This window comes from Podarcis erhardii, assembly GCF_964252035.2.
Source record: "Podarcis erhardii genome assembly, chromosome: 7".
Classification (NCBI taxonomy): domain Eukaryota; kingdom Metazoa; phylum Chordata; class Lepidosauria; order Squamata; family Lacertidae; genus Podarcis; species Podarcis erhardii.
The window spans coordinates 63,844,315-63,869,894 of record NC_138511.1 but is presented as its reverse complement, the minus strand read 5'-3'; the positions used below and the strand labels follow the sequence as shown (position 1 = coordinate 63,869,894).

Genomic DNA, 25,580 nt, shown 5'->3' with positions numbered 1-25,580 from the left:
GGGACCAATTGGGTCCAACAACAGAGTCCAACAACAACTGTAGGGCCACATATTCCCCCTCACTGATTAAAAGGCTAGTCCTGTGTCTTGGAACACCCATGCCTTGCGTTTTGCCTACAGTGATGAGGAGATATGGGTGAGCATGAGGCCCCTGGTGTAAATGCAACTGGTTCCTTAGGGGCTGGTTTGTCATTATGATATTAAACAGCCCCTATTGTTACTGTTACTTTGTTCCACCTTTTTAAGACTTGGCATAAGCTGAAAGGGCACATTACTTTCAAGGCATGGCCACTGCTGACCAACAAATTCCTTCTCTGCGTGACATAACATTGCACACAGTCTGTTCCCAGTAGCCCACCAGCAACAGCAAATGATGTGGAATGGAGTGGAGTGGGGGGACCCTGAGTGCAATAATGCCATGTCTGCTTTAATGAAAAATTATAAGAGAAGATGAAGGCCTTTGTCAGCCATGCATCTAAAGTGACATTTGGTTCCAAGATACAAAAGGATACTCATCTTAAGTTGAGGTCTTAAAAGGGTTTTTGACATTATTTCTCTTTCTGTTATCAGCTTTGGGTGGACAATGGAAAGGAAAGAGGCACATTTATATAACTTCTAATTGCTGGATATTGCTGCTTTGTCCTTTGATAACTCTGCTCTGTGTTACGATTCCTACTCATTTCTACATCACTTTTTAAGGCAGAAAATGCTGTTCTTACTTTTATTCTTGTGATAGTCTTGTGAGGCCATTTTAAGATGAAAGGTAATCCACTTTTTCACATAGCTGAGCAGGAAGATGAACCTGGGATTGGGAAAGTGATATCGAACCTCTGTATGCTGTTTTCAGGGAATAATACTGACTTGAAGCAATACAACTATATATGTTCCAAATAATTTGTCTCTCAGAGCAGATGGAGGGGAAAAGGCAAAAGAGGATGCCAACCAGAAGCCATAGTGGGCTTAATGCAAACACTTTTCCACTATGGAAACTGGCTGTACCTCAAGCTGTCAAAATTCATTCCAGGGTTATACTGCTTTTGCTGTTCGGCAATATGGCATCCCATTGCCGCGACATTTCCAATCTCAACAAACAGGTCAGAGGCTGATTGAATAGTGGATCTTTTATAAAGACTCTGAAAGGAAAAGGGGGGGGGGAGGCTTTCCTGATGCCTCAAATCAAGCCCCTTATAGCAAGGAGAATCAAGCTGCAATTATTTCTAAATTTTCACCCATACTTATAAATATGCAATTTTGTGTAAATCTGTAGCATCTTTGGCCTTTGTTTGGGGAGAAGCATACTTGAGTCTTGATCTTAGACTTTCTATGGCAGCAAACAGAGCAGCTCAGGGGAGGGGGGGGGAGGAAACAAGACAGCATGGGCAGGGTTAAACGTGGTGCAGGGGGTATTCCAATGAGCATCCTAAAGCTTGGCACAAACCTATACACTGCCCTGAGATTTTTTGATGAAGGGCAGTATATAATAAATCTAATCTAATTTAATACAGGAATAACTTGTTTGAAGAGGAATCAGAGGCAGCCCTACCATTTAGCATGAAGGGGGGAAGATCATGCTGGAACAGCTCAGTTGGTAGAGAATGATACTCCTAAACTCAGGGTTATGAGTCTGAGACCCATGTTGGGTGAAAGATTCCCGCATTGCAGGGGGTTGGACTAGATAAGCCTCATGGTCCCTTCCAGCTCTACAGTTCTCTGATTCTATTATAAAGGAAGCCAGGAACTGGTGTCTGAATGGTAAAACAGTACTGCAGGAGTAGGTCACTAATGATTTTTTGGGGGGCAGCATATGTCCCCTATCTATGCTACAAGTTGCTATTGGCTTCATACAAGTGCAACTGCTGTGTCTTCCCTCCAATAGTCCTGGGAGTGGTAACTTGGCAAGGTACTAAGAATCTCTTTTTTAGAGATCCCTGATCTTAATATACTTCCCAGAGTTCCTTTAACCCTAGAGAAAAGGAATTAGTATTAAGCCAGAAAAAAATCTGTAAGATGATATACTTATGTGGGATGTAATCCACTGGGAGCAGTCAAGCACTCCTTGTTTTGCTAGAGCGGACATGTAAGGGAATGTTTGGTCCACCCAGTCAAACTTCCTGTTCCTCCTGACCTGGAGCATCCTTCCTTGCATGTGACCAGTGGGTGGGGGTGACCTTTCCAGACCCGGTAAAAGGACAAGGCATGCTGCCACTCTCCCTTTTTTCCATTTTCTTTTTGTCCTGTGAACTACCTGGAATGAACTGCTGGCTGCCAGCCAAGCAATCCCCCAGGTCATCTCCCTTATGGGATAAACCTGTTAGTATAAGTTTGTAACTTTAAGAGTAAAGCCTGCCTTCAGGGATCACACTGTGCTCTGCCTGATCGTGAATAAACTTTCTTTTTATTGCTTATGAATGAGACTGTAGTGTCTTTTTTCTTTTAGGAGGGATTCAAGGAGTCTTACCAGGAAAATATTAGAACACATTTCAATCTGGACAAGCCAGATTGAATTGTAAATTGTCTTAAGAAACTCACACGGGTTTGCAACTAGTTTTCCGCTGTGTAAAGGGGAATGCACTCTGCTAAGTAAAGGAACTTGCTAACGCAAGTTAGGAAGGATATTAATAAACAATATATCTTCTCCTGCCACCCTGAACATTCCCACAACATGTTCCCTTAAAAGTAGCTATGTTATATGCAACTTATGTAATCTAGACTGTATATATGTATAATCAATGGAAAACCAATAAAAAATTATATGGAAAAAAAGAAGAAGTAGCACGTCAGGATGGCCCTTCCCTACCTACTACCTACTTCACATAGATGCTGCTGCAATTATGACGGTGAAATGCACAGATACCTTACAGAGTATATGAAATTACAGTGAAAACCAGGCTTGATATGACCAATGGTTCGATCTCGTGTCTCCAGTAGTTTCATAACCAGAAGCAATTGGTTCATTCTCAGGTTTCAGCACAAAAAGGGGCAGCGGAGAATTGGAAGCAATGTGCAGAGTGAGCATAGGAAGCTGCCTTATGCTGAGACAGAGAGCACTGGTCCATCTAGCTGGGTACTGTTTACAATGATTGAGAGCAACTCTCAAGGATTTCAGATAGGGGCCCCTCCCAGTCCACCCTGCAGACGTTGGAGATTGAACCTGGGACCTCCTGTTCTCCCACTGAGCTATGGCCCTTCTCTGTGCTTCTTCCTTATCATACCACAACCACAATGAAAAATAACACACCATCCATGCTTGCTCCAAATAAGCTGTCGGATGCTGCATGAATAGACACCTTTCCGCCCATGATGTCTCAGGTCACTAAGCAACGATCCATCACACTCCATGTTCTGTCTTTGATGGTGTTCCACAAGGCTTAGTGAGTTAATTGTTTGGAATGCAGCAGGGTCCTCTGGGTGTAGTGCATGAGTATCAATGCATGAGGTAAGCACTTCAGTGCTCTTCCAGGACCAAGCATATCTGGGAGAACTTTTATACGCAGCTGCAGCAAAGTTCTGACAGTTTATTAAAAGCCCCATGAGCTTGTGAAAAATGGCCTCCTCCTGAGTACGTTCCCTAATATCTGCAACTATTACAGAAGACGTTTGTTCAGGTTCAGAGGCAGCTGGACTCTGGACATGAGTTGCTGGGGGCAAAGCAAAGTGAGGCAAGCATCTGGTTGGCCACTGTGGAAAGGAGGTGTTGGGCTAGAGGGGCCAGGAGAGGCGAATCTTTTGTGTCTCAATGCCACATTACCTCCTGGCCAACTGACTGGCGACCACGTGCCAACTGAGAAAGGTGCAGGGTAAGGGAAGCTGTGGTGCATTGCTCTTTTAAGATGCTCCAGGTGTCTTAAGGCAGCAGATCTTGGCATAGCTAGCTTCCCTTGTCTTTTCTAACAGATTCCCAGTCTCTTCCAATGCTTGTAAGTGCTCTGCCCACCTCCCCCTTCAGCTGCTGCAGAGATCCTGGGATCTTCCAAATATTGCTGACAATAGATCCAGTAGGGTTTTTCATTATGTTCTTAAACTTCCTTATCCAAGCCTCATTTATCCCAGATTGTGTCCGCACATCTGTTTAGTCTGCAATCCTACTACTGGTTTGGAAAGCAGTGTAAACAGGACATTAGCCATACCTATCCTGTGCTATCTCCTGAATTTGAGGCGGTATGCCACTGAATACCCGCTGCTGGGAATCACAAGTGGAAAGAGTGCTCCTACACGCATGTCCTGCTTGCAGACTTCTCAGAGGCAGCTGCTTGGCCAACATGAGAACAGGATACTGGTCGAGATGGGCCTTTGTTCCTATCAGGGTCAGCAGTAGGGTGGTAGGGACAATCTCCCAGGTGCATCCAGTTTTGGGGATGAAATAGGTTATGTCCTTTGCTAGTCACATATCCAATTGCGGCTCATTGTCCCACACAATGTAATGGCAAACACTGAACTGAGCTGGCACTGATACATATAGGTTTGTCCCTGTTATCTGTGTTCCCTGCCTTGGTTTCACTCTATTTACAATGCTAGAATGTGATGAAGTCTTGAGCTTTTAAAAACATGATAGAAAGAAGATTTGGAACATGGCACTGTATATTTATACAGTCAAAATAAGTTGTTTTACACCAATTCAGACCATTAATCTATCTAGTTCAGCAAACTCTGATTGGCAATAGCTCACCATGATCTCAGATGAGGGACTTCCTCAGAGCTACTCTCTAATAGCTTTTTAACTGGAGATGCAAGGCATGTGGCTCTACCACCAAGCTGTGGTCCAAGGGTGGGGAACCTGTAGCCCTCTGGAAGCTGTTGAACTACAATTTCCATCATCCTTGACTACTGTGAATTGGGCTGATGTCCAACAACTATATGGTCACAGGTTTCTAGGCTGTGAAGACACTGTACATGGCTACCCCCAAAGAATCCTGGGAACTGTAGTTTACCCCCACAAAGTTACTTCCCAGCACTCTTAAAATACTTCAATTCCCATGATTCTTTGGGCAAGGTCTTGTGCTTTAAGGTATGCTGTGTATGCAGCTCCCCTCTTGCTCTAGTCCCTCCCATGAAGAGTAAAACAGTTGAAGCAGGTCTTCTAGCCCAGTTTTTACTACTTTGGGGACTGATCCTAGCACCTTTTGTTTGCAAAATATGTTCTCCACCCCTGAACTGTAGCTCCTTCTTAATAGAAAGCAAGCTAGTTGAGCAGGCTTACCTGGAGTCTTGGCGCGGCAAGACCAAGTGCAAATGTTTTGCAGAAACCTGAAGTCCAGTTTCACAGCATATCTTTGCTCCTTTTGAAGATCCGCTAAAAGCCAGGAGACCGAGATCATAGAGTCATACTCCTAGAAGGAACAAAAAGAGATCATCATGTTGCAAAACTGAGCTTTAGAGTTCTGTGAGATGTTCTCGGAGGTGAGAGATCCTGTTGGGCCTTGTTTTATTGACATCCCAAGATACACCATGGTTGGCTACAAGAGAAAGAGCTGCCTCAGTAGTGTTCACAAAACATGAATCGCAGGGGATTTTTTATATCTGTGTGAGCTGTTACCCAACAGGGAGAGGCTGTCGTGAGTTTATTCAGAAAGTAATGGAATTACTTTTTTAAAAGGAATTTCATTTCTAGAAACATAAGGAAACACTGGGATTGTTTATTCATGGAGCTTTCCCTGAGCAAGACTTTAGATTCCAGTGAAATTCAGAAGACAGAGCAAGTTCTGGAAAAGCAGCACAGGGGAATAGTTTTCTTCCAAAATTGGCATTCCCACATGTGTGCACAAGTGGCATTATTTAAAAAAGAACCAAATGAGCCCATGAACACCAAATATTAGAACAGAATCAGACCAGTCTATTTACATGGAAGAATGAGAGCCTAATTTTATTTTACTTAGTCATTTCAATTATTTGGTATTTTGCTCTTCAGTGCAAGGACTTCCAGAGCATCTTGCAACAATTAGGGCTTATGTCTCCTTTATGCTCTGTTTCTCCTCTGTTTGGAACTTTGATGCTCTGAGGCCATTCACATGAAGTAGTGGTAGAAAAGGGAGAGACCTGGGATTAATGAAGGCTGCTTCACACATTACGAATTCTGCTGCACGCAGATGCCACATGCACCCAAAATATTGTTCTGCACAGCTTTTCAGGAGGATTCTCTTTCCATTCATGCTTGTAATGATGACAGATACCTAAACATACTGTTATGGCTGCTAAATGATCTGCCCGTTCTTAGGTCAATTTACCAGTTAATAGCCTAGGACGCTTGGTAGATGTTTCCTAAGTGGGAGTTAATACTTAGGAAATGGTTGGAGGTTTCTGTTCTCAATGGCAGAGTTACCCAGAGCTGCAGTTTTCCAGACACTTGACTTAAAGATCTTATGCCTCTTCCCTTTAAATGGTAACGTATAGTCCTGGTACATCTGGGGCCCCTCCTGCTCATTCTGCTGAGTGGGACACTGGGCTTCTCTGTCAGCTGCAAAGTCCTGCTCTGATGCACCACTGCAGCTACCAGACCTTGGGAGGGAGTCCTGAGTGGCACAATGGGTCAGTGCATCTGGCTGTTAACCAAAATGGTTGGTGGTTCAAGCCCAACCAGGGACGGCTGTGGGCAGGATTCTTGCACTGCAGTGGGTTGGACTAGATGGCCCTTGGGGTCCCTTCCAATTCTACAATTCAACTATGAGTAAACACCCCAGCTGAGGAGAAATGCTTGATTCATTATTTGTTTATTAAATTTGTATCCCATACTTCCTCCCGAAAGAGCCCAGGGGGCAGCAAACATCAAAATGTAAAAGCAATACAATTTGCAATAAAATATAAACATATTCAGAACATTTAAACCACAATGGCATTGCTTCTCCAGGGTCTTGGGCCTTCCTCACCAATGCTACACTTCAACAGATGATATATCAAGAACTGAATCTTGGCCCTTTGCATTAGAAACATGTTTTGCACCAGTGGACTATGGGATTTTTGTTTTTCTTTCTTTTCATACATTTAGATTGTACCTTTCTTCCATCACGGAACCCAAGGTAGCGTTTATTACCAGATCCTGACTTGCTTAGCTTCAGCAAGAGTGGGGGCCCTATGTGCTTTTAGACCAATATAGTTGGAGCTGTGGGTTAAACCACTGAGCCTCTTGGACTTGCCGATCAGAAGGTTGGCGGTTCAAATCCCCGCGACGGGGTGAGCTCCCGTTGTTCGGTCCCTGTTCCTGCCCACCTAGCAGTTCGAAAGCATGTCAAAGTGCAAGTAGATAAATAGGTACCGCTCTGGCGGGAAGGTAAACGGTGTTTCTGTGTCCTGCTCTGGTTTGCCAGAAGTGGCTTAGTCATGCTGGCCACATGACCTGGAAGCTGTACGCCAGCTCCCTCAGCCAATAAAGCGAGATGAGCACCGCAACCCCAGAGTCGGTCACGACTGGACCTAATGGTCAGGGGTCCCTTTACTTTACCTTTAGTTTCACTGAATGACTATAAGCAGCCAGTCCAGGGCATAAATAACTTATCTGCTCCAAGCCTGACTGCAGTCTCAGCAGAGGCAGCAGCTCTCACCTTTCAGCAATGCATTTGGCCTAAATCATTATCTGGAACAGGTCATACTTGATGCTCCGTTCCTGACTATCCTTAACTGCACGCTTTGAAAGCCGATGCTCTGTGAAAGACCTGGAGTGTGCAGAAGGAAATGGCTGCATTTCCTTCAAGGAGCTGTAGAGGTGGACATCAATCTTCATTAATTCTGACACAAGGGGGCCTTCTTTCCACTCCCTCCTTGGAGGGAATATAATCTCCCCCGCCAACATTCACCGCTCCTCTCTGGCTGCTGTCCGCTGCTAAATGCAAGATCTCTTTGGACGTTTGGGAAGCTTATTTTACAGGGATGATGCATTGCAATAATTATCATCAGCTTAGAATAAGTGTACTCCATTTTGGAGGCCTAAAACAGCAGACCAGCACTGAGGCATAAAAGGCACAGCAGCTGCTTGCTGTAGGTTTTCAATGATTGCACAATTAAGCCAGCCCAAAGGCCAGCTCATCTGAGGTACTAATGTGCTGACAACTTGTGTGGAACAACTGGGGCACAGCTTCAGTGTCACGCTTCTTGAACTGGAGCAAAGCTCTGGGTCAGATGGGGCAAGCAACTCAATTCAGTTTCTATTCGAAAGCAAACTACCTAATTTGAACTTTGCAAAACAATACACTGACTAAAACAGAGCCATCCTTCTCTGAATTGAAGTGGAGTTCTCCAGTGAAATTACATGCACAAAAATAACAACAACAATAATAATAATAATAATAATTTATTATTTGTACCCCACCCATCTGGCTGGGTCTCCCCAGCCACTCTGGGCGGCTTCCATAGAAACCAAAAATACACTAAAATATCACACATTAAAAACTTCCCTGAACAGGGCTGCCTTAAGATGTCTTCTGAATGTCAGGTAGTTGTTTATCGCTTTGACATCTGATGGGAGGGCGTTCCACAGGGCGGGCGCCACTACCGAGAAGGCCCTCTGCCTGGTTCCCTGTAGCTTTGCTTCTCGCAATGAAGGAACCGCCAGAAGGCCCTCAGCGCTGGACCTCAGCATCCGGGCAGAACGATGGGGGTGGAGACGCTCCTTCAGGTATACTGGGCCGAGGCCGTTTAGGACTTTAAAGGTCAACACCAGCACTTTGAATTGTGCTCGGAAACGTACTGGGAGCCAATGTAGGTCTTTCAAGACCGGTGTTATGTGGTCTTGGCGGCCGCCCCCAATCACCAATCTAGCTGCCACATTCTGGATTTGTTGTAGTTTCCGAGTCACCTTCAAAGGTAGCCCCACATAGAGCGCATTGCAGTAGTCCAAGCGGGAGATAACCAGAGCATGCACCACTCTGGCGAGACAGTCCGCGGGCAGGTAGGGTCTCAGCCTGCGTACCAGGTGGAGTTGGTAGACAGCTGCCCTGGATACAGAATTGACCTGCGCCTCCATGGACAGCTTTGAGTCCAAAATGACTCCCAGGCTGCGCACCTGGTCCTTCAGGGGCACAGTTACCCTATTCAGGACCAGGGAGTCCTCCACACCAGCCCACCCCCTGTCCCCCAGAAACAGTACTTCTGTCTTGTCAGGATTCAGCTTTAATCCATTAGCCACCATCCATCCTCCAACCGCCTCCAGGCACTCACACAGGACCTTCACTGGTTCTGATTTGAAAGAGAGGTAGAGCTGGGTATCATCTGCATATTGATGGACACCCAGTCCAAACCCCCTGATGAAAAAATGCACATTTTAAGTGAGCATAAGTGAATAGCTTACTGAAAATAACATAGAAAATTCATTATATCAGGAAAAATGTGTATATTAGGATAAATTTGCACTAAAATGCTGGTGAATTTTCATGAGGACATTAAAAAAAATAGACTGCTTTGGAAATGTTGAGAACTGAATTTAAGATTGGAAAAAATGAGAAACCGAGAAAAAGCAAAACTAAAATTGACACATTCACATATTCACTCATACCCTCCCAATTACAAACTTATTCAGTTAAGCAACCTTTCCCTCTGCCCAGGGAAACATGGGAACTGTTGCTCTGAAAAAGGGGGTTATTGTCTTTAGCATATCAAGCTTCCCCCAACTACAATTCCCAGAATGCTTTTGGGAAGTGAAGGCAGTCAAAGTTGTAAAAAATCAACCAACATCTATAGTATGTAGTTATGGTTTCTGTTTCCCTGGAAACTTGCCTGAGGCTTTTCTGAAGCTGCTTCTGAGATGTTCTTGTTTGCCAACTTTCAGGAGGCACTATTAAGCAGATCTTCAAGCTACATACTTTACATCAGTACCGGCCTGCTCATGAAGTGAGGTGAGGCAGTCACCTCAGGTGGCAGATCAGGGCACGAGGAGCACAAAGCTCACCACTGCCATTTCCTGTGTGGGTGTGCCCTGCTTCCTCTGCTGCTGTACCCCACTGTTGCCACACCCATACCCCATTAGTGCTGCACCCCACATGGTGGCAGCAGGGAGCGCCTGTGGAGGAGGAGATGGTGGCAGCGGGGCATTTTGACTCCAGCAGCAAAATGTCCCAGGCCAGTCCTGATTTACATACTAACACATTATTTCAGTACCTTGGTGTTTTTGAGTTGTATGTCTTATAAATCTAACCTCAGCTCATAGGTTAAGAACAGGGCTAGAGAGCCTGTGCTCCTTCAGATTCTTCTGGACTTCAACTCCCATCAGCTCCGACCAACATGGACAACTGTCTGGGATGAGGGAAGCTATAGTCCAATAACATCTAGAAGGCCACATAAGATTCCTTATCCCTGGATTGGAATCTTAATAAAGGCAAACGTCATGTCCAGTTTGTCATGTTACAGGCAGGCATGTGGCAGAAGTGTAAATACACAATAGCAGCAATCATGTTTTAGAGAGCATGAGATCCCCCTTTCTAATCCAGTAAGTTCGAAGTTATATGCATCTCTAGTGTGGCATTACCTAAACGCCAGCTAAATGGAGGCTGGTGCAATTAATGCTCCTTGCTGGTCTGGGAGTCTTTTTAGAGCTGTAAAAGGAAAATGGAAGAGGAAGGAAATCAAAACAAGCAGCCAGGTCTCTCTTTTTGCAGTATTCTCTCTCCTTTATGTACAAGGTTGCAGATTTAAGTCAGAATGTTGAGGGGAGTTTTCCTGTCTACTAGATGAGTACAACTGTGAAAGAGGATGCCAAGGGCATGCTTGCAAATACCTACCCACCTACCCATTCTTAAGGAAATCAGCCCTGGGTGCTCACTGGAAGGACAGATCCTGAAGCTGAGGCTCCAATACTTTGGCCACCTTATGAGAGGAGAAGACTCCCTGGAAAATACCCTGATGTTGGGAAAGATGGAGGGCACAAGGAGAAGGGGATGGCAGAGGACGAGATGGTTGGACAGTGTTCTCGAAGCTACCAGCATGAGTTTGACCAAACTGCGGGAAGCATTGAAAGACAGGAGTGCCTGGCATGCTCTGGTCCATGGAGTCACGAAGAGTCGGACACGACTAAACGACTAAACAACAACACCCACCTATCTAGGTGATCCTGCAGGGAAGCTTTTTGCTTCTAGAAGAGAGTTTGAACATGGAAGTTAAGCTAGTAACTTTTATGGACATAATTGCAGAGTAGAAACTCTTTGCAGGGCAGAAACGTATTCTTCAGCTGTCTTAATGGTCAGGGTAGTGAAGCTGCTGCCTTGGATGCTTGCTTTGATAGTGGGTGTTCTGCTAGGAAACTTTTGATGTCGTTTTATGATTCTTACAGTTGCTAACTGGAGGCCCTGTGCAACCACCCATTAGTGTTCAGAGCCTCCAGCTAGCAGTTATGTGGAGGTTTCACTTGTGTGAACTTGTAATTTCATAAGGTGACTCCTTATGCAGGCTTTTCAGTGTTAATTTCATACAAGCTGAAGTGCTCAGTAGCTTCCATGAAGAGTTGCCAATGCACACAAATGGTGCTACTCCACCGGAAGATTAGTGACTGCTCTCTTCAGTTATCATCACTTGGTACCGAGTTTCTTGGAGAGGAGAATGGCACTCTTGGTTGTTGCTCCCACTGAGGCTGTTCACCATTACAAGAGATTTTCAGACTGCTTTGCTTTATTACTGCAGCAAACCATTTTAATTTAAAGTTGGGGGGGGGGGCTAATTTTTTAAAAATGCCTGCAGTTGGTTTCTCATCTTACAGCACAATCTTTGTTTATTGGGAAGTGAGTCCCAATAATCTCTAAGCAGTTTTAGTAAATCTTCTTTGGATTGCCACTTTAAGAAATATTTCTTGCTCTTGATGACGTTTGGTGTTTTTGACGAACAATTGTTTTCTCTTTTATCTCTTATGAACTTTACATCTTGTTTGTGGTTTGTTTACGTGGATAAATATATTTAAAACCACTTAGCTTGGTGAGGAGCTGAGGTCACTGTACACTGCTTTGATTTATACAGATGAGTTCTGGCAAAGGAGTTTTTTTATATAATTGTTTGGGGGAAAACACAATGTGGGGCCAAATGTTTTGTAGCACTTTGGATGAAACTGGGGCAAAGCAAATGTGGAGTCAATAAATCCAATTTCAAACCAGCAGAGAAATGAGCTCCATGTTAAACTGGCAGGCTTTTGCTCAGAACGGGAATCTTGGCAAGTACACGAACCTGGTGTCAAAAAGTTCATGTAAACAAGCTACTTTTCAGACTCAAATACACACCCACCCACCCCAGGTTGTTGCCACTCCCCTCGATGAAACTTGCAAAAGGCCATTTCCTAGATCAAAATACCTTCACCATTCCATCTTGTAAACATCATTACCATTACGCTTATTATTTTTCACCTCCCTCTTCAGGATGTTTTTTTTTTGTTTTGTTTTTTGCTTTCAGAGACCTACAAACCTTTCTTCCTGTTTGCTGCCACCTCCCCCAACCACTGTAATTTTGAGATCCATTGAAATACCAGACAGACTGAAGCATTAATAGGAGGGTAAAGCTGCCAGGTGCATATTTTGGCCAGCCAAACAATACATGCCAAACCGCAGGTATTTTATGAGACGTTTCCTGTTATGAAGACATTTTTTTCCTGTAGAGATTCTTTGTTACTGCACCCCCCATCACTCACTTTCTCCACTGTTTCCAGCTCTCCTTTCCCTTTCCCTACGGGCACTTTTGCCTCATAGAGCTGTGTCATGCTACAAAACATTATTATTTTCTTAGCATCACAAAAGGAAAGGTCTTTTGAAAGTAATAAGAAAAAGCATCATTCATTGCAAACATGGGTATAAAAGCAAGCACCATTCAGTTCTGAAAACTAAAATCAATCAACACACACAGACCACACCCCAGCCATTTGTGAAGTTTCAAGGGCTCAAGCAGCCATATTATGGCATGAGCCTAATTCATAAGATACAAGAGGTGGAGCAGGAATCTAACAAGCTGGGTTGGTTCAAGACACTTTGCTGCCTGAGGCAAAGGGCAAGATTGCTCATTCAGGGTAGTATGGCCATAGACGAGGCAACGGGCAAGACTGATTTCCTCATCCCAATTTTGGCCACATGGCAGCTGAATCTTACTTCATTACTGGCAATAGGACAGTATTCTCCTCTCCCTGTGGGGGCAACAAGCTGGGCTACATGGAACATACAGCTCTGTTTTCCAATATGTACCATCATCACCATTCCCTGCCTTTCTCTCCAATGGGACTCAAGGCAGCTTACATATAAAAACAAGAACTGTGAAAAACATAGAAAAACCAGTTATTAAAATACAACTGAACGTGGACAGAATTAAAACTATATATGCACAAAATCTGTTTAAAACATATCAATAATTACAATTAAAACAGCACGGCACCGGCCCTTTAATTAAAAGCAATCAATCCCCCAAAGCTTGTTTGAACAAAGAAGTCTCCACCTACCAGTGGAAGAACAACAAGAGAGCCAGCCTAGCTTCTCTAGAGAGGGAATTCCAAGGTCTGGGAGTAGCCACCAAAAAGGCCCTCTCCCACGTCCCCCCCCCCAAGCGTACCTGCGAGGATGGCAGGACCGAGAGTAGGGCCTCTCCCCCAAATCTCAAACCCCAGGTAGGTTTGTGTGAGGAAATACAGTCTTCCAGATAGCTTGGACCTAAGTCATGTATGTTGTCACTGCTACCCCCCACCTACCAGCTACCTCACTCTAGGATGGCCCAGGTGATGAGTATGTAGATACAAGAGCTGTATGGCACTTGCATTTTTTTTTAAAAAAGTATGGTATACCAGGCCTGGCCAATGCAGAATATTTGGCAGCTGCAAGGTTTGATATTGCAGACCACAGCACAGGGATGCCAACCCGGCAACCATGGGCACTACTTGTGCCCGTAAAGCCTTTCACAGGTAACTTTCAAAAGAATATACAAAGAATTTTTTTAAAAAGGTACAACAAATCAATACAGCTACTGCTCTGGAAAGCAACTGAAAGCAATTCTTTTATGGGTTTAGTGTTTTATATACACACACATATGAGGCAAGCCTACCAATTTGTTCTCAGACCGATGTGGAAAAACTTTTTTTCCTGAAGCCATACATCCAGGAAACATTTTTTTTTTTAAACCAAACATTCTTTTTCATCAAATAAAAAAGTGTCCCTTCCAATTGCTCCGAAACTACATACAAAGAGGAGGGGAAAACTTTTGAAAGCCAGGAAAAATAAGAAGGAAATAAAGAGAAAGGAAGGAATTCTGATGGGATGGGAGAACAGAGTGGCTTCAGAACACAGCACCTGTGGTGTTCAGGCCCTGCTTGTGGGCTGCCCATAAGTCATTTTATGTTAAAATAATATTGCAGACAATACAGTAGTACCTTGGTTCCTGAAAAGCTTAGCTGTCAACCAAATCAGCCCCCGAACGCTGCAAACCAGGTAGTAAGTGTTCTGGTTTGCAAACGTTTTTCAGAAGCCAAATGTCCGACGCAGCTTCTGCTTGAGTGCAGGAAGCTCCTGAAGCCAATTGGAAGCCACGTCTCGAGAACCAAGATTCCACTGTACTAAAATAAACAATATATTAAAATATATTAAAAACTATATTAAAGTAAACAAACCAATATAAAACAATCAAACCATTCTAAAGATCACTTGGGGGGAATACATAAATTAATTGAGGGTCCCCATTACACACTTTGGAAATAATTCATTTGTAAATGCCATACTTGTAAGATCAATTACAACAGCAGATTTGCAAAGTTGTTAAAACCTTGGAGAGAGTCAGTGAGATGATATCTAAATAAAGAAAATCTGAGTATTGGGATAACATACCTCTTTTTTTAAAAAAAGTGAACAGAACCATTTTGCTATAGAAACTATGACACAGTTTTTACAAGCTGTGCCATCTCCCCCCATTTTCTTAAATTTTAGTCTCCCAAAATAGGGTGCCTCTTATAAATGGGGGCATCTAATACATGGAAAAATACGGTAAGTAATGGTGAAGGCCCATACAGCTTTTGAAGCCATTTGTACAGATGCCAATAGGTCTTCCAACTGTTGGAAGGTGAAGGGTTGTCCTCTGCAGAACGTGATCTGGACAGAGTATAAACATTTTCCCTCCTACCCCTTATAGTGACTATATTTAGATGGATCACAAACCTATGGCTGGTCTATGAATGGGAGTAAAGGAAAACTATCATGAATTAGTTTCTAAACCCAGAATTCCCATACTTTAAGTGAGGATCAAGAAAGAGATTTCTTAACCCAAGGGTATATTCTTTCAAGGCAAACAGAAATGAAAAAGCCCTGATAGTGGTATAGTGTGTACATAGCTCTACTGCAACCCAATTTATTCAACTGGTTAAAGCTTTGTTTACTAAATTTATATGAGTCTTGCTTAAAGTAGGCAACCCAGCGTGCTCCAGATAGAGCTGTGTTTTGTTAGGTTCAGGGTGATCAGTTGAATAAAGATTACTATAAAAATCAGCAAACGCTTGACAAGTGTCCTCAGACTTGTAACGTAACTCCCCACTGATACTCTGAAATTGTGCGACTTGGTTCCTAGCTTGTTTCTTGCATAAAGATCTAGCAAACAGCCTAGAGCTTTATTGTTGTTTTGAATTGCAAGAAAATCTACAACAGCCAGTTCACTTCTCTTACCCGTTAATTTGTGGTATATTTTAGCACTGCCAGTTCATTTGTGTTCCCTCTCTAAGACCCCAATACTAAACAACAGTTGCTTACAAACGGCCTCCCTTATTTTCGTTAACCCAGAAGAGATTTTGACACAACTCCCTCTCAGCGTTGCTTTCATCGAATCCCACAAGAGGCTAATTTACATTTCTAGGAGGTTATTAAACTAAAAAGAAACAACAATCAAGGTATTTCCCCAATTGCTCTAGCTTGCCATTGTGAAAAAGGATGTTGTGCTATCAGTAGGGCTTTTCTTATGTTATTTCTGTCATAGCTAGTATTCAAGACAACTTAACAAAATACATAAAAACATGAGGATAACTCCTAAAACAGTAAAAAGGAAAGAAAAAAGGGCAGCCTGAGGCCATGAGGTTCCTTGGTTGAAATCCAAAAGTCTTTGACAGGTCCACTAAACAGCATTGCCAAAACAGGCCAAGATGATCTCTGGAGATGCTTGAGGAATTCTGGCCTTGTGAACTCTGATACACATTGACCTGATCTTCACTCAACTCAGGTTAACGTGTGGACTGCAGCTCAGTTATCCACTACACTTCCATAATATTCTGATGCAATTCACAGCTAAAAGAATTGATCAAAATAAATTTGCAGCATGCTATGAGCTGAAGGAGAATTGCATGAAAATGATGACTCAGTGGTACTTAACACCTGTAAAATTAGCAAAGATGTATAGAACTGCTTCAAAGGAGAAAGAAGGCACATTTTACTGTGTAAGATTACAAAAGCATTCTGGGAAATGATTTACAATGAGTAAAAAAAAAATGTTCAAAATAATGTTTCTGAAAAAACCAGAGGCTTTTTTACGAGGCATTTTAGGTGCAGAGAGGAGCAGAATCGACCATTTATGTATGCAACAACAGCAGCGTCAATACTAATGGCCCAGAGATGGAAAGAAGACAAAGTACCGACCAGAGAGAAATGGCTGATGAAGATGATGGACTACGCCAAAATGGCGAAATTGACTGGGAAAATCAAAGCCAGGAAGAGAAGAACTTTAATAAGGAATGAGAAAAATTTATAATGTATTTAAGAGAACACTGTAAACAACTAAAAACTTTGGCAGGATTTGAGTAATGCTTGTAATGTACAAAAAAACCCCACAACTATGGTAAAAATTGATTAAAAAAAAAATAGAGAAAATAAGGGAAGCAGTTGAAAAAAGATTGATAATGGTAACCATGGAAGGGAGGGGGAGAGTCAAAGGATTTGGGGAATCTTAAATGACAATGTTGGTGTTTAATGTTTGAATTTAAATTTGTTATGTAAAACCTAATAAAAATATATTTTAAAAATATAATTGATCAAAATATGCAGGGGGGGGGAAATACCTATTAAACAATGCACAAGATACATGGAGTTAAATGCAATTTTTTTGTATGCATATATACTTGACAGATTAATGAAAAAAGGGGCCGCCTCGTTCAGAGTTGTGGCTGAACACATAGGAAACTCTCGTGGAACAGTGTTAAGAGTGATTTGCCCATCCTTGGCAAGCCCTCATTTTAATTGCTGAGGTTTGGCTTTTTAATTCAACTCTGTTAGGTGGTCCATTCTTTTTGGTAAACAGCTGTTTCAGGTTAGAAGCCTGCATGCCTGCAAGCAAGGGAAGGTGGCTCTCCTTCCTCCTCTGAGGGCAGTTCATTTTTATAAGACTTGCTAAGTGTGAAGGCATCAGTGGAGTTTGACTTTTACATGGTGGGTTCGAGAATGTGGCTGCACCAAGCCAAGAAAGATGTCAGAGATGCATTCATGCATCCCCATCTGCACCATCACTTCTAGTACCAGTAGTAAAGAGTGAATTTTAAGGCAGGTATTTAGCACAAGGAGCATGTAAGTTTTGGGGGCTCTCCCCAGGGAATTCTGCCTGAGACCAAATCTACAAACTTTTAAGTAACAACACAAGGATCTTGGGGTTGGGGGATGATAATACTTATTCAACATGAGAAGCTTTTACTAATGAGTTTGTTGCAGCAGGTTTTTATTTGTTATTTATGAAGTGCCACAAAATCAGTAGTAACTGTACACAAAAATAAAAGTGATGCAGACTTGTAAGTCTAAATCCGGGGTTGGACATTTTGCTACATGAGATGACAAGGTGTTGCCTCCTCCCATTCCACGTACAGAAACTTTCAGGACCCTGCACTGTACCTGAGTGCAACACAATGTCTTAGGACAGGCTCTGTGGCATCTAACTCTTTACTCTCACCCCCTATACCTGGTGCCTAAGGTAGCTGTCTCACTCTGCCTAAAGGTAGGGCCATCCCTGTCTAAATCAAAACAAAGCTACACTAGGGAGAAAAGAGAAAGTGGGGTATTCAGGGTGGAAACCAATGGAAGGAGATGTTTTAGGATTCACTTATGGAGGAAATGGTGTCAGGAAGAGAACGGTTCCAGTGGGAGGACAGATAGGGTAACAGATTTCACTTGGCACCATTAGAGCAATGGGCTTCAACCATTTCAGACCTGGGACACACCTTTAACCCAAACATTAATTTCTTATTTTTTAATATCTATATCTATATCTATATCTATATCTATATATCTATATATCTGTATGGTAGTAGTGCTGCTCTTGAGACCAAATGTTGATCGGGCCATCATGACCTGGTAGTGTGTCCAGACCCACTACCTGAAGACCAATGCTCTGGAATGAAGATTCTGGGGAGGAATGAATAAGAGAAAACAAAAAGGGGAATGATGATGCAATGTTGAGGAGGAGAAGGTAAGAGTGAAGAGTGGATAGAAGAAACCTTGTCCAATAAATCTTCAGCAAAAGCCCATGTGGGGAAAAACAGGAGTGGGATGAAGAAGCCAGTCTAGAAAAAAAGCAAACACTTAAGAGAGATGCTTACAAAATGAGGATGCAAGGTATGACTGAGGCAGAAAGCCTGAAACAGAAAGTGGGAGAAAGAATAAGCCTGAAATTTGAGTAAGTAGGAGAATTATGAGGGCCCCTCTAGATTTACGGAGCATTCATTTTTACTTGGTTGCACAAATCTTATATGGAAGTTGGACTATAACTTTGCTGAACTTTCATTCTGATTTGTTTGTGAAGCAGTCATATGGCAATAACCATTCATCCTGATTTACTTGTAGGTTGTTTACACAACTTCCCATCAATTATTCCTTCCATCTATACTTTCCATTACATTTTCCTGTACATTTTCTTTTTAAAGTGGATTTGTTTAGCTAGGGTGACAGAGTTCTTTAAACCACTTTAATTGCACAACAGAAGAATCCCTTCCACGAGATACTGACAGACTTTAGTATCTAATAAATTAATAAACTTTAGTTTTATTGCTATGTATATTTTGAAGAGCAAGTATAAGAATGGAGATAATGAACTACTGGCCAAGAACCAAGGGAGAAGGGAAGAAAGAGAGATGTGACTGAAGAATAGTAAAGTGAGACAGACAGCATTGGAGAGAATGAGGAATTCTCAAAGTCCACAGAGGAAGAAGAGAACACAGATCAGAAAGGGAAAGTGAGCAAGCAGGTACCCCAGGGGGAAATAGCACCTGCTCACTGAAGCAATACCTCCCTCCTGTGAGATACAAATCCTAGAAGAGGTAACGGTGAGGCTGGACTCACTCTTTTAATAGGTCTCTGTGCAGTGTTTTTGCTGACAGAGTTTCAGACATGTTCTTTCTCAGCCTTACCTGGAGACAAGATGCCAAATATTAAACCCAGGATCTCCTATAGGCACAGGAGATTCTCTACCAACCCTCTTTTCCCAGGTGCAAGATCTTGTCTGGAAATTGAACCCAAATTAGACCCAAATCACGGACCAACATACAAAGCAGAACAAATAAATATTTTGAGATGAAACCATTTTGCTATAGAAAACTTTTCTTCTTCTTCTTTTGGCATCTGATCATTTATTGCTGTTTTATTTTTTATTTTAAGTTATTGTTGCATGTCATATGCTTTCTAACATAACAAATATATATATTAATGCAACCATGTTAAAACAGTTTAAAGAGGGAAAAGAACAAAAACTATGCTACAAAAAAAAGAAAAAAATTGGGGGGGGCAGTAGGAGCTCATTATGAGAAGGAGGAAAGAAATTCTAGCTTTGAACTTCAAGCTCAAAGTAGCTTTTTAAAAGAAAGTATAATGTCTCGTAAAATGATATTTCAAGTTTTGGGAATGAACGGCAATTTCTGATTATTCTAAGGTACAGGAAAACTAGTTTAGCATTTCCAGTCCCTGAAGGCCAGATCTGTTGGGAACGAAGCAGTCTGTAAGAGTTCACAAACTTAGCTTCCTGTTGAGATCATGGCGAAAGTGTTACCTGTTTTTCTCTAGGATATTCCCCATCTGTGGGCTAAATAACCCAACCAGAAGAGACGAAGCTCTATCACTTGAATGCTTTCTTGGTAAGTGTTACATATGTTTTCTTTGTAAACTAGCACTTTTCCTGGAAAAGAAGTATTTCTTTACTAATTGAGGAAATAACTTGTGCTTAGCTGAAAACCCAATTAAAAATGTTCAGATCAAAATCAATCGATACCTAAGTCCACCCCTTAAGATAAAATGCATGTGGAAAAGCCAACAGAAGTGTTATAAAAATATATAAAAGGATAAAAGCGACAGGTTTGGACAGACTGATTGCCAAATATTACAAATTAACTGCAATTTGTTTGATCTGAAAAAAAAGTTATAAATTCCCAAGTTTCACTTTGCAACCAAACAAAGATTAAATAAGGGATCCACCCCCCCACCAAACATTAAACCACTAGGTGGCAGGCTTCATTGACAGTGGATCCGATGGTTGCATTGCAAAGAGCAAGACAGTGGGAAAGAGAATGGGATTCCCCTCTCTACAGTGGATAAATGTTAAACCTGATGCCTGTGTTGTTCAGTGCTGAGGTTTCCCCAATGCATCTCCATGGCTGCTGCTGGTCTGAGTTAATAGCTTGCCAGGTCTCTAGCAAAAGGGTGGAATTCAAGGCAGCAAATGTTGCCTGGTATTGCTCCAAAAGGTTAATTGACCATGAGAAGGAGAAAAATCAAAGGCTGGCCTGACGCTAAGCTTCCTTGAATGTCAAACTCACTTTCCACATTAGGAGAAGATAATTGATCCTGCTAAAGCTGCTCCAGCCAGCTGTAGGTGCTTGTTCTTGATGTGGCAGTGGAAGAGAAAGGGAGGCTAAATGGTTAGAGGGACTAGTTTCAGTCTGCAAAGCCCTGAATAGATTGGGCCCAAAACAGAGTATGCTCTAACTGTGAGAAAATTACAGATTGTGTGAAAGAGCTTAACAAATAGAACTTGATGCCACAGCATGCGATGATGCCAGTGGCTTAGATATCTGTAAGAGGTAGCGAAGCATAGTTGTTAGAGTATCAGACTAGGACAAGAGAGACCAAGGTTCAAATCCCCACTCTGCTATGCAGCCCACTGAGTGACCTTCTGTTAGTTCACTATCTCTCAGTCTAAACCTACCTCATAGGGTTGTTATGAAGATAAGATGGGAAGGGGGAGAAGAACTTGTGCCACCTTGAGTTCCTTGCAGGAGATGAATTATAAAACAAGTTTCTTGCTTTTGTAAAATAAAAACAACTGTATTTTTGTAATTAGCTGCTGGCTAAAAACACGCACAAGGAAGAAAGCTGCTATACAATAAAAACTAGACAACCGTAAAACAATTATAAACATTTACACTGACCTTCTATTTTTAAAACAAAATAAAAAAATTCCTTCCAGTAGCACCTTAAAGACCAACTGAGTTAGTTCTAGGTATGAGCTTTCGTGTGCATGCACACTTCTTCAGATACACTGAAACAGAAGTCACCGGACCTTTCTATATAGTGAGAAGGTGGGGAGGGGTATTACTCAGAAGGGTGGTGGGAATGGGTGATTGGCAGATAGCTGCGATGAGCCTGTTGACGACTCTTAACGACTGCAATAGGTCTAACAGGAAAAAGCAAGGGGTGAGAAGGTGAAAAATGGCTTTGTCATGTATAATGAGATAAGAATCCAATGTCTTTGTTCAAACCAGGTCTCTCCATAGTTTTAAGTTTGGTGATAAGTTGCAATTCAGCAGCTTCTCTTTCCAGTCTATTTCTGAAATTCCTTTGTAATAGAACAGCTACTTTGAGATCTTGTATAGAATGTCCTGGGAGATTGAAGTGTTCTCCTACTGGTTTTTCTGTCTTGTGGTTCCTGATGTCGGATTTATGTCCGTTTATTCTTTGGCGTAAGGTCTGGCCTGTTTGTCCAATATAGAGAGCTGAAGGACACTATTGGCATTTTATGGCATACACAATGTTAGACGATGAGCAATTAAATAGTCCCGAGATGGTATGTGTGATGTTGTTGGGGCCAGTAATGGTGTTGTCCGGGTGTATGTGGCAGCAAAGTTGGAGAGACCTGGTTTGAACAAAGACATTGGATATTACTCACCCTTCTGAGTAATACCCCTCCCCACCTTCTCACTATATAGAAAGGTCCGGTGACTTCTGTTTCAGTGTATCTGAAGAAGTGTGCATGCACACGAAAGCTCATACCTAGAACTAACTCAGTTGGTCTTTAAGGTGCTACTGGAAGGAATTTTTTTATTTTGTTTTGACCATGGCAGACCAACACGGCTACCTATCTGTAACTTCTATTTTTAAAACTTGTGATGTTTTATGGACGTTTGCATTCCATATATATTTCACCATGACTTTAGTTTGGGCAGTTGTGCAAAAGTCATACCTTAATCATACATTCATTTGATTGGAATTTTTGTATATTTTTTATAATCTTCTACCATTCCATCCAATTCACCCAATAACATTGGAGGGTATTAGGATTAGGCGGAGGGGTCCATCTGCTGCAGAGCCTTCTGCTGTGCCTCCTGAAAGGAAAGGTGGTTGAGAAGCTACCACCATCAATGTTCCCATCAGCAGTAGTCAGTATAGGGCCCTAAAACACAGTAGAGTGAATTGAGTAGGCCCTAAATTGGAGTAGGGTGGAACAGAGCATGCCATGCTCCAAAACAGGAATCCTCAAGTGCACAGTCCTTCTGTGGCAGAAACCCCAAGAAAATGGATTCATTCCTTGGTCTTTCTCATGTGACTCCGCTGACACCAGAGCCCACATCTCCACTTCCCTGAGAAGACATCTCTGGCACCGGATTCCTATGACTGGACCACAGGCTTCTTGGAGAATCAGGGATTTCCCCCATAAAGCAGTTCCGACAGCTTGAAACCTTAAGTGCAGGCTTCCTCAAACTCAGCCCTCCAGATGTTTTGGCCTACAACTCCCATGATCCCTAGCTAGCAGGACCAGTGGTCAGGGATGATGGTTGTAGTCTCAAAACATCTGGAGGGCAGAGTTTGAGGAAGCCTACCTTAGTGCCTAGAAAAAGCTAACAGTTGCATAAAAATGTGTTGGCCTTTTAATTGGCCAGATGCAACACTCAGGTCATCGGGTTTGACAAACTAGTCCAGACTATAAAGCCCTTCTAGCTGTTCCAAGACACTGCTGAGACAACTTGTATTTTCTTTCCCAGTGGCAAGACCACTAATTTATCTGTGGGGTTTATCCATTTATCCATGGGCATGGGCTCATCTGTTACCTATTCCAGAACTCCAGGCCTAGTAATCTCTACCTTGTTTGGGCTATCACCTCATTTTACTTCACAAGTGGTGCATTGTCCACGCTAGCATTGACGAATAGCGATCTGAACAAAATCAAAGCTGTAAATCAAACCAATTTAGTCTTCTAGCAATTTTACTGAGGTTTCAAAGCATACCAGTTGCACATCAAGATCAAATGAGAAGTCACTTAGAGAAACAACACTTTCAGGCGTAAGAAACTGATTATACTGTAATGATAATGCAAAGGTTCTGAGGGTTCTCCATTCCAACAGGAACCATGCTGGGTGCAAAGGAATTGCAGAATCCAAAGCTTCTGTACACCTCTGAGAGAGGCCCCAACCTGGAAATGGCCCCACTGGCTGGTGCAGGGCGGCGGTTGTGGCTCTGCTGCTCTGTCCACCAGCCCTCCCCCCCCTGCCCCCCGGGCTGCTTCAAGGTCCATTTATTGTATTTTATGTGCAGGGATTTCTCTCCTGCTATTCAACTGTAAAAGGGTTTCTAGGGCAGGAAACAATTAAAAGCCAACAATTTAAAACAATAGCAATTTAAAATCGCTTAAAAACTGTGGGCCATTATAAGATGTTGTTGCGGAGAGAATTGTTATTTCATTAGGGAGATTCAAACAAACGGACCATTCCTACACTGAGCTAGATATTAACCATAAGGAAAACAAAGTATCTTTTAAGTTTAAGGACAAATGGAACTTTTGATTTCAAAAAGCTGCTATAGTTGCCCCTTACAGCAGGTATGAAGGGTTAAAACCCATTCTCCTATATCATAGTCCCGTTCTGTATCACACACACACACACACACACAAACACCCCGATGCTATTTAATATAATGAACCTGGAGGTGGATACCGTGTGATATGCAGCAATGAGGGTTGCTCGTCCATCAGCTTCTTAAAATGGGTGGGGCAGATTTTGGCCATATCCACACTGTTTGGGTGGTCTGCTACTGGAAGCTGAGACTTCTGAACCCAATGCATTATTTTAACCATATCTCTTTCTTTAGGCCATGTGTTGATTAATTTCATTTGTGGTTATAGAAAGGGTCATTTTTATGATGCACGGTGGGCTTTATGATATTTTCTAATTTTATTATGTTTCCTGGAATTATGTATAATTATATAGCATAAAATGTGAAGCCAATTCTGCATTATTGGGGAGGCAGCATATAAATTTAATCAGTCCATGTGGACATTGAGGATTCTATTTTCTTATTAAGCTTAAAGAAAATGCATACATACCCCGAGTGTCATTCTTTGAAAAGTGGTATGTGGTGCCCAGTTTCTCCAAAACATATTGGCAGAGCAGCAGGGACAACCAGGGTTCAGCAACTGGGCAAACACTCTCTAACATTTGACCATTTAAAATGTTTGCACAATGTATTCTCCACAACAGCACAACCGTCTCCCAAGTCACTTTAAAATTTGGATTAAAAAAATATCCAACTTATAATAACACTTTGAATTCAGTCCTGAAATACTAACAATTTCAAGAAGTCTTGAGTTTAATTCACACTTAGAAATTACTGTGGTCTTTTGCCCTCTTCCACCTCTACATGTCAAATCGGGGCTGGCTTCTGTATTGTATGGGCCTTATGCATGGCATCTCACCTGGCAAGCCTGTGAACCCACAACCTACAGATTGCCCTGGGCGTCAGGCAGCCCCAGCAATCACTTGCCACCTAATCCCTCTATCCTATATAAGACTTTGCTTTGGGTGCAGAAGAGGGACCTTCGCACACACCGCTGGGAAGGAGGAGAGGGAAGAGGTGATGGCCGCATTGCTGATGGAGGAAGTGGGGTTGTAGTTGAGGAGAGGGGCAGAAGCAAGAGAGCAATGTTGGACCATTAGCAGCTACCTGACTCTGCTGCCTGATACTACTGGGGTGTGTCCAGGACAAACGTGCTCCATCTCTACTGCTGGAGGCAGTATGACTCTTCATTACATTTTGAAATGCACCCCTACCTATGAAATCATCCAAAGCCATAATGGAGACAGACAGTCATTTGCCAGGAAGAGGTACAAGAAAATCTTGACTGTCCCCAGCAAAGAGGAGATCACTGGCACATATGCAAAGACAGATAGCCATCGGAAATTACACATAAAGTAGGAAGTTGGGCATTATACAGCAACACATTGGAAAACTTACAGACTGAAAACACTATTACTTGGAAGTAAGTCCCACTGACTTCAATGGGATTGAAGCACGTCTGACCTGAATATATATACTTTTTAAAAATCAATTAACCACAACACTCGGGAATACTGAAGTGTAGGCCATTTACAATTGTCTCTCCTGGACTCTGTTGCCTGAGCTTTCCCCAATGGGATCCTAGCCCCTGGCTTACACCCA

The 25,580-nt window shown here is 42.5% G+C and overlaps 1 protein-coding gene across 2 annotated transcripts in view; it reads right to left on the bottom strand.

Moving 5' to 3' along the window:
- COL8A2 (collagen type VIII alpha 2 chain) overlaps positions 1-25,580 on the bottom strand; it is a 163,100-nt gene that overhangs the window by 47,013 nt on the left and 90,507 nt on the right. The window contains exons 1-2 of one of the 2 annotated variants that reach the window (XM_081871683.1): positions 14,303-14,428; positions 5,198-5,327 (exon numbers count right to left, since the gene is read on the bottom strand). The gene's annotated coding sequence lies outside the window, so the exon portion shown is untranslated. Of the gene's footprint in view, positions 1-5,197; positions 5,328-14,302; positions 14,429-25,580 lie in introns of those variants that run through there. The other variant, XM_081871682.1, reaches the window with a different exon arrangement.